At 55.1% G+C, this 8,434-nt stretch overlaps 1 protein-coding gene across 2 annotated transcripts in view; it reads left to right on the top strand.

Moving 5' to 3' along the window:
- Positions 1–6,838: 6,838 nt before the first annotated feature.
- Positions 6,839–8,434, top strand: part of GDPD5 (glycerophosphodiester phosphodiesterase domain containing 5) — an 83,285-nt gene continuing 81,689 nt past the window's right edge. For both annotated transcript variants that reach the window (XM_054699546.1, XM_037522980.2), the window contains exon 1: positions 6,839–6,933. The gene's annotated coding sequence lies outside the window, so the exon portion shown is untranslated. The remainder of the gene's footprint in view (positions 6,934–8,434) is intronic.

The raw sequence follows: 8,434 nt of genomic DNA, 5'->3' as shown, positions 1-8,434 counted from the left end.
AGATAACATTATAAAATTCCAGCTTTTAAGTAAAAACTAGAATTTTGGAAAACTTGTGAACTTGGAGACTTCCCAATACGTAAAGACTTCTGATGAGATCAGAAGTGATATTAATGACAGATTTTTTTATATTATATTCTAAGATTTATCAATATTTGAAGGATCTGCATAACTTGGTGAACCATTTTCCCCCAAATGACCCATGCATGCTGTTGCAAAACCATGCATTTATAAAAAGATACAATCCAAGTGTGAAAGAAATCAAAAGATTTTAGGGCCTCCCTGGTGGTGCAAGGGGTTAAGAGGCAACCTATGAAGCTATCCACAGCCACTGCAGCACCAGTTCAATCCCTGGCCAAGGAGCAACCCATATGGCGCAGCAGACCTCTCCTGTCTCTCCTGCTGCTGCCCTCAGCAGTGTATTTCAGTAGATCTGCCTGTTCTGCTCCCCACTCTGTTTCTGGTGAATCCTCTCATCCCCCCTGTACCCTTGTTCTTGTATACATAAATAAATAAATCTTTAAAAAAAATAAAAAGTGCATTAACATGTAATAAGATTACTTTAAATTACTTACCATGGTGTTTTAATTTCAACATAAAGTCAAAAATACTGTTCAAATTTTTAAAATGTCAATATAAATTATAAAACCAGTAGTTTTTTGGGGTCCTCCGTGATTTTTTAGGTGTGAAGAAAGGTCCTGAGACCAAAAAGTTTTGAGAACCAGGGCTTAATGTTAATGCTATGCTCTGCACCAACCAGTATTAGGCAGGAGGGGGCAGCAGAGGCAGCCAAATGACAGCAGCTTTGATTTTTTTTTTTTTTGGATTTTTTTTTTTTAATTGAAGTAACACTGGTTTATATTGCTGTTTGTGTTTATTTGTTTATTTATTTATTTAAAGATTTATTTTATTTATGCAAGAACCGGGGTACAGGCCAGATGTGCATGAGGGTGAGAGGATTCACCAGAGACAGGGCAGGGAACAGAACAGGCAGACTGACGAAATACACTGCTGAGGGGAGCAGCGGGCGAGTCAGGAGAGGTCTGCTGCACCACATGGGTTGCTCTGAGGCCAGCGGGGATCAAACAGGCACTGCAGAGGCTGCGGTCAGCTTCACAGCGCTGCGCTCAATGCCTGCACCACCAGGGAGTCCCCTGTTTGTGCTTAGTTAATTTTTTGTTTATTTATTTGTGCTTGTGGATTAGAAGTATAGGCTCTCTCCCCCAGGTGTTACCATACCACACCCACCACCAAAACCCCCATAGTCTACCATAGGAGTCCATCCTGCTCTCTCCCCTTCCCCTCTGGTAGGCTCAGTTTTACAGTCAGTTTTCTAGCTTTAGTTCTTAGTTTGGCTTTATCTGATCCTTTGCTTGGTGTCTCCAAATTCCACATATAAGTGACACCGCCAGTATTTATCTTTCTCCTTCTGACTTATTTCACTGAGCATAATCCCCTCCTACTCTAACCATGTTGCTGCAAATAGCAAGAGTTTATCTTTTTTGATCACTGAGAAATAGTCCATCGTGTATATATACCATACCTCCCTGAGCCACTCATCTGGATTTTTTCAGAGAGTCAGCTCAAGTGCTACTGTTAGGGGGAAAATGATGTCCCAAAGCAATCTGGGAAGCCACCTTGACACCCCATACCCTCCCACCCCCCACTCCCCCCCAATTAGGCAGCCTGGACTGTGTTCACAAAGTGCTCCACACACCTCCACTGCTGCACACTGCCACTGCAGAGAGCCTGGGCCTGGGGGCTCCTTGATGTGGAGGGCAAGGCTTCCTCACTGTCCCCTCCCTGGGTGTCTAGGACTTCAGCGGCTCAGGACATGCCGGGATGAGCTGTGAATGTGGGATGAGCTGGCAACACAGAAATAAACCAGACTGCATTTCTTGCCCTCTATAAGCTCACACACTGGTGGGGAAGCTGAACCACAAAGAGGCCAAGATCCGAGGGATTTGGAGGCCAAGAGAAGAAGAAGAGGCTGCAGCATCACCATCTCCAAAAGAAGGCACTGCACTACACACTGGGGAGTGGGGCAGGTCTCTCAGAGGGAGCTGGAAGGATAGAGAAAACTCAGTGACCAAATGGGGAGCAGCAGGAGAGCTGGGGAAAGGATTCCAGGCTGGCAGAGTCCAAGCAGAGAGGTGGGAAAGCAGGATGTGTGAGGGCCATGGTGTTCAGTGACAACTAAGGAGCTCACCCTACCTCCAGCAGACAGTGAGTGGCAGGAGTCAGGGCCTGTGGGTTTGGTGCTCTGTAGTGTCCCCTGCCAGCATCCAGCACCTGCCTGCACACAGTGGGTGCCTGCAAAGATTTGTTGAAAGCAGGGCCTCCTGGTGGCGCAGGGGTTAAAGTCTTAGCACTATCAAGCTATCACCAGTCACTGCAGCAAGAGTTCAACCCCAGGCCAGGGAGTTAACCCCCATAGCGCAGCAGACCCCTGCCTGCTGCTCCCCTCAGCAGTATTTTTCACTCGATCCATCTGTTCTGCCCCCCACTCTGTCTCTGGTGAATCTTCTCACACACACACACACAACCCCACAACTCTGGTCTATACCCCGTTTCTTGTATGCATAAATAAATAAAAATAAATCTTTAAAAACAAAAAAAGATTTGTTGGAAGCAGATCTTGAGGAATGTGAAGTGCTAACACAATTACACAATTCGGTGGCTCTATTTAAGTAAAAGAATGCAAAATCCCTAATGTAAATACCAAAGTGAATGTTTATGGGAATGGGAAGGAGCTGTGGGAGAGCTGAAGCTGCAGCCACTTCACAGTCCATCCTCCTCTGATCAGAGAAATACTAGAATAGTGGAAAGTTCTTAAAGCTATGGAGGCCAGGTTGACAAGACTAGCATTTTTTGTCAGCCCAGGAGTCCCAGGTCCAGGGTCAGCCTCTGAGCCCCCAGTCAGCCTCCCAGGCAAGCCGCTGTGACCATACCTCTGGCAACCGGCTTTATAGGCCTCTCCCAGGTCAGGTTTCCTTCCCTCCCCCGCCCCCAGGAGATTTTCTCCCCCCTTCAAGGGGCCAGAGGGTAAATGTGGGTGTCTGAGAACTGTTTGCTGGTCACCTCCTCATGACCTTGAGCACTCCTCTCCCAGGCCTCAGAGGTCACTGAGGCTCATTCTGAAAGCTTTCTTTTCATTGTGGTATTCAGCTCATCTGACCCACTGAGGAGGCTCTCCCAGCGGGGCAGCCAGAGAGTTGAGAGCCTCATTCATTCATTTTCTGGTGCTGAGGTCTTACAGGGGCCAGCAAACATTCTGCTGGGTGGGGGTGCACTGCCACAGAGGGGCTCACCTCCACCCAGTGGGGCCAACTGGACATAAAATACATAATCATAGTTTCCAAGCAGAGATTCCCAAAGGCAGATTGTTGGGGGAGCCCAGGAAGGCTTCTCAGAGGAGGAGACACCATTTGAGAGTGGGAACAGCATTCATTTAACAATTATTTGTTCAACATATACTATGTGCCAGGCTCTGTGACACAGCAGTATAGACAACAGATGTGCATTTGCCCCAAAGGTTCTTGCCTTCAGCCCAGAGGGCAGTAACTCAGAAGAGAAGGTAGTAAGGTCTCTAGTCAAGGGGAAAAGCAGGAGCAGCAAAAGACAGCTCCATCCCACTATGGATGGAGCTGAGAAGTTTGGTGTGAGGGTTGAAGGTTGTGATTGGGACACAAGGCTGGTGGGGTTGGCAGAGAACAATAATGGAAGGGCTAGAACACCCAGTTTGGAACTTAGGACTTGATCATGCTGCCAACTGAGAGCCATAGAAGGTTCTGAGCAGGGAAGAGAGAGCACTCTCTCCCTTTCCCAACCTCTCCATGGACTTCAGCCTCCAGCTCATTTTCTTCCTTGTTCTTCCAAGCAGACTGTAAGGCTAGTGCACACTGAAGAAGGATGGGGCAGAGCCTCAGGGGCCAGGCCTCAGTGAGCACTGGAACTCTTCAGTAGAGGCTTCACACTAGTTGCCTCCTGTGGGCTTTCAATGTATTCATGCTACCTCCTTTCCTACAAAGTTCGTCTTTCCCTTATCAGTGTCTGACTTAAAAACTTCCCAGGATCCCCTCTGACAACTATTGAGTCCAAATTCAGGGTCTTTAAGGCTGGGCCTCAGCAAAACCCTACTGGGCTCAAGGCCAGGAGCAAGACTCCAACAGAGTTCTTGACCCTTAGGATGGTGTTCAAACTCCCTTCTGGCCCAGCCTATCTCTCCACACTCTTACCTTCTCATTGATTCCGCTGTCTGTTTCCCAAGAGCTCCAGGCCCCTGAACTGTCTCCTTTTTTAACAGAACAATGTTTTCCTGGAGGGTCTCTTTCCAGAGCACTGCCTATTCCCTGAGGCTCCCTCCTAACCCAGCTAATGCCTATTTCTGTCCCAAGCCTGCCTGTCACTCCCTCTGGCAACCCTCTTCTCCCAGAATAGACTCAGGGGCCCCCAAAGGTGTTCTTTCAGGCTCAATGACTTCGCATATGCTGTTTCCTCTGCCAAGAAGACCCTTCCCTCTGCCCTTTAAAGTCTAGTACCTCTGCAGGCCCTGCCAGGTAGCAGCATCATTTTCCTTTTACAGGCCAGAAAACAGAGTTTCAGAGAAGCCAATTATCTTTTCAAAGTCACACAGCTTTGTCCTAGAATAGTGATGAGTGGAGTGAACCCAGGGCCAGCTGCACAGTCCTGGAATATCACTTGGGCCTTCTTTGCTCTGGTATCTTCATCAACAAAATAGGGTGCCTCCTGCACAAAGTTAGTGGGGAGACTCAAAGAAAAGATGTACAGTGGGACTGCCCAATCTTCACTCCCCAGACCAATGAGGGGCTCTCTCATGTCATCTCCCTGAAGCACTTTCAGCACTCACTCATTCATTCATTCATTCGTTCATTCCCTCCTTCCAATGTCTGTTTGGTGTCCACACTGCGCAGGGCGCTGGGACTCAGACAGTCCAGCAGAGCTTTGCCCCCACGGCGCTGGGGGAACGAAGGGACGGGAGCACGAGCACAGACACTGTGATTCTGCTAGGGGGAAAATGATGTCCTAAAGCTAATCCCATACAGGCTTCGTGCACTCCACCCCCACCCCAGGCCAAAGCCAAAGACACTGGGAACTCCAAATCCCATCACCACCAAAGTGAAGGTGGCTGGGACCTGAGGGGGGGGTTAAACAGCCAGGTGGATAGAAAAGGCAGACACGTGGGCTTTGGGGGACCCCATTTTGGGCTCTCCACCAGCTCGCAGCGTCCGGCCAGCTCTGAGAGTGCCTTTGGGTTTCCAGGTCGGCGGATCGGGTAGGACGCATTAAAGACTTTATTTCCCTATTTTCTCCCTGAGTTGTACATTTTCCTTATTTCCCTTTCCCTTGTAAATAAACCTTTTATGAACCTTTTGTGTGTGTCTGTAGTAGAGTATTCATAAGTCCCTTGTAAGCGCGCGGGTGAGGACCCACAGCCAGGAACCCGTTCAATATCGGGGCTGCCCTATAACAATTTCCCGACTGGCAGTGTGCGCGCGCGTCCGCACACCCCTCTGCTCTGGACAGCGCCAAGCGCCGGCTCCCCCTGAAGATACGCCTCGGAAGGGGGAAGCGTTGGGGAAAAGATCCGAGCTTTATTTTCGAAAACATATTTTTCACCACTTCCTGAAATCTGTGTGTGTCACTGAACCCACGCTCAGCTCCGCGCGCCGGGACCTGGAGGCTGGCAAGGGGGGAGCACAGCGAGGGGGTGTCCCAGCATCCCGGGGAACCCCCCCGGGACTGCAATACCCCCGGATAACCCACCCCGACCCCTGTCCCTAGCCCATGCCTGGCCCCCGCACCAACCCAGGGCCGCTCCCCACACAAACGAACCCTCGGGTCTCTTCCTTCCATGGGGCTACCCGCTGCCGCGCCCCGCCTTTGTCCTCTCTGCAGCCGCACCCCTCTCTCTTATCTGCCTCTCGCTGTCCGAGGTAGAGTCCACGCCCAGCCGAGCGCCCCGCTTTTCCCACTCTCTGATTGGCTCCTGCTGCACGGCAGCGCGGGGCGGGGGAGGGAATCTGGGGCGCCCCCGCCCCTCGCCCGGTGGCCGTGCCGGGGGCGGGGCCTGCGGTGACTCCGCCTCTTTGGGGCGGGGCCGCGCTGGGGGTCGCTCGGACTCCGGACGGCGCCGCCTCGGCTCGGCTCGGCTCGGCCCGGCTCGGCTCGGCTCGGCCCGGCTCGGCCCGGCTCGGGCTGCAGCCCTCGCGGGGGAGGGCGGCGCGGTGACAGCGGCTGCGGCGCGCGAGCAGGGCCGGCGGGGGAAGGAGAGAGGAGGAAGCGGCCCGCGGCCGGAGCGCTGGAGCCGGCCGCGCGCCAGGAGCGCCCCGCTTGCTGAGCGAGCCCAGCCCAGTCCCGTGGGGGGGGGATCCCCGCCCCCCGCGGCGCCCGCCCCGCCCGCCCGGTCCCGGCTCCCGCGCCGGGACGCTCCCAGCCCCGAGCCCCGAGCCCGGCGCGGCGTGGCCAGGACGCCCCAGAACCCGACTTGGGGCGCCGGGGAGGGACGCGCTTGACCCACCACGCGGATCCGGGCTGCGGACTCGACCCAGCCGCCCTGTATTGTGAGGGAGCCCGCAGCCCTCCGCCCAGGGGAACTCGGGGCGCTCCCAGACCCCCGACGGAGTGCAGGGGAGCCCGGGCGCCCTCAGTCTCTGGCTCCCCGAAACCCGAGCGTGCAGCTGCCTGCGACCGGCGCTTCGGACTTGGGACCGAGCGCGCGCCCAGGAAGTCCAGCGCCGGGGCCCCGGTGGGCTGGGCCGTCGGACTGACCGGGACGGGGCCGTGCTGCTGCCGGAGCCGCCGCCCTCCCGCCGCCCCGGGCGAGGGCTCAGCACTTGCCCCGAAGGTACACAGCCCCCCACCGCCCCCCACTGCCCGGCCCTGGCGGCGGGCGAGAGCCGCGAGCTGCAGGTGAGCGAGCCCGGGTGCCGCGAGGGTGGCCCCGGACCCCGTCGGGGCGCGCGGGGCCGCTGCGGGCGCGCGGGGAACAGTGACCGGGGCTGGAGCTGGCCAGGAGGGAGCGCGGAGGAGGGAGGAGAGGAACCCACACTTATTGAGCGCCCATTGTGCGCCGGCCCGCGCCCCACCCCGCGAAGGGTCCTTCCTGCGAGGCGCGCTGCTCTTCGGGGAGACGAGAGGTGTGCGGTGCGGTCACGGGCGCTCACCGCGGGGCACGCAGGCTCGGGGGCTGCACGACCGCGGTCAGAAGGTAGTGGGGGAGAGCGGTGGAGGGGAGCCCATGGGGCCATACCAGCCCTGATTTTAAGCCTGGGCAAGTGGCTTCTCCTGGCCTCTCCCTCCCAGGAGAAGTCATGTCGCCTCCCAGGAGAGGTGACCCAGAGTTGAGGGCAGAGGTGGGAAGCTTCCCAGTTCCACAACTTTCCTCCATGTTGGCCCAGGTTGGAGGAACGGCTGTCCCTGACCCTAAGGCCAGACTCCAGGATCTCTCAGGCACTCTGGAGGTCCTGAGACGCTGCTTCTGTGCTTAGGAATTCACCGTGGAGGTCCCCAAGTCAGAGCTTGAGGTGCTGTGACCCCTGGCTCAGCTCACCTCTTCCCATGACCACTGGAGTCCTGGAGGTGGGGTGCCAATTGTCCAAGGTCCTAGTGAGTGGTTGAGCCATCAGCACAGTTGATAAAACTTTCCCAAACATCCTTCAAGGTATCCACTTCCCCTCCCCAGTTAGTATCTTCTCCGTGAGCGGCAGAGGCTTTCCCCAGCCTGATGTGATGTGAGTTTAGGGTGACCACCTATGAGGTTGCTGTGAGTCTGTGGTTAGTGCTGGGGACCAAGACTTGCCAGCAGCTTTATAGCCTTTGACTCAGATTGAAGGTCTGTCTGATCTCAGCCTGCCCTGGACTGGGGAAACTGCAGGGCACCTCTGGCTCAGAGGGGAGGGGCTTGCTCAAGGTCTCCAGGCTCCTGTTGGGGGCACAGTCCCAGGTGTCTGGATTCCCAGGCATGCTCCTGCTGCTGTCCCCTGGGGCCGTGCAGGGAGAGGGGTGTTGTGAAAGAACCCTTGGCATGGACTCTGTGGGCTCTTGTTCTGGGTGGGTGAGGGGAGGGGACATGGTCCTGGTCTGAGCCTTGTGCCTTGACTGGGACTAGTTAACCCCTGCTGTGTCCATGTTCCCAGAGTCTAGGGGAAAACACCTTGGAAAGCCCCGGGGAGTTGGAGGAGGGTGAAGAGGTTAGTTACAGTCTGGAAACGCAGCCCCTGGGGCAGGAGGAGTTGGGAGGAACCTGAAGAAAAAGTGACCAGAGGGCTTGGAATCCTCCTCACCTGTAGGGTTTCAGTTGCTCATGATAATCTCTGCACCTAAACAAAGCTCCTCTTTGCTGAAATACTTTCATATCTGTGATCTCATTTCTTGGTGTGTGGAAGAGCCTGGAACCTGGAGTGAGTTTCCC

This window comes from Talpa occidentalis, unplaced genomic scaffold (genome assembly GCF_014898055.3).
Source record: "Talpa occidentalis isolate TD23 unplaced genomic scaffold, MPIMG_talOcc4v2.1 talOcc4.3, whole genome shotgun sequence".
Classification (NCBI taxonomy): Eukaryota; Metazoa; Chordata; class Mammalia; order Eulipotyphla; family Talpidae; genus Talpa; species Talpa occidentalis.
Note: the sequence above shows the minus strand (reverse complement) of the source record. Positions and strands in the feature narration are given on the sequence as shown.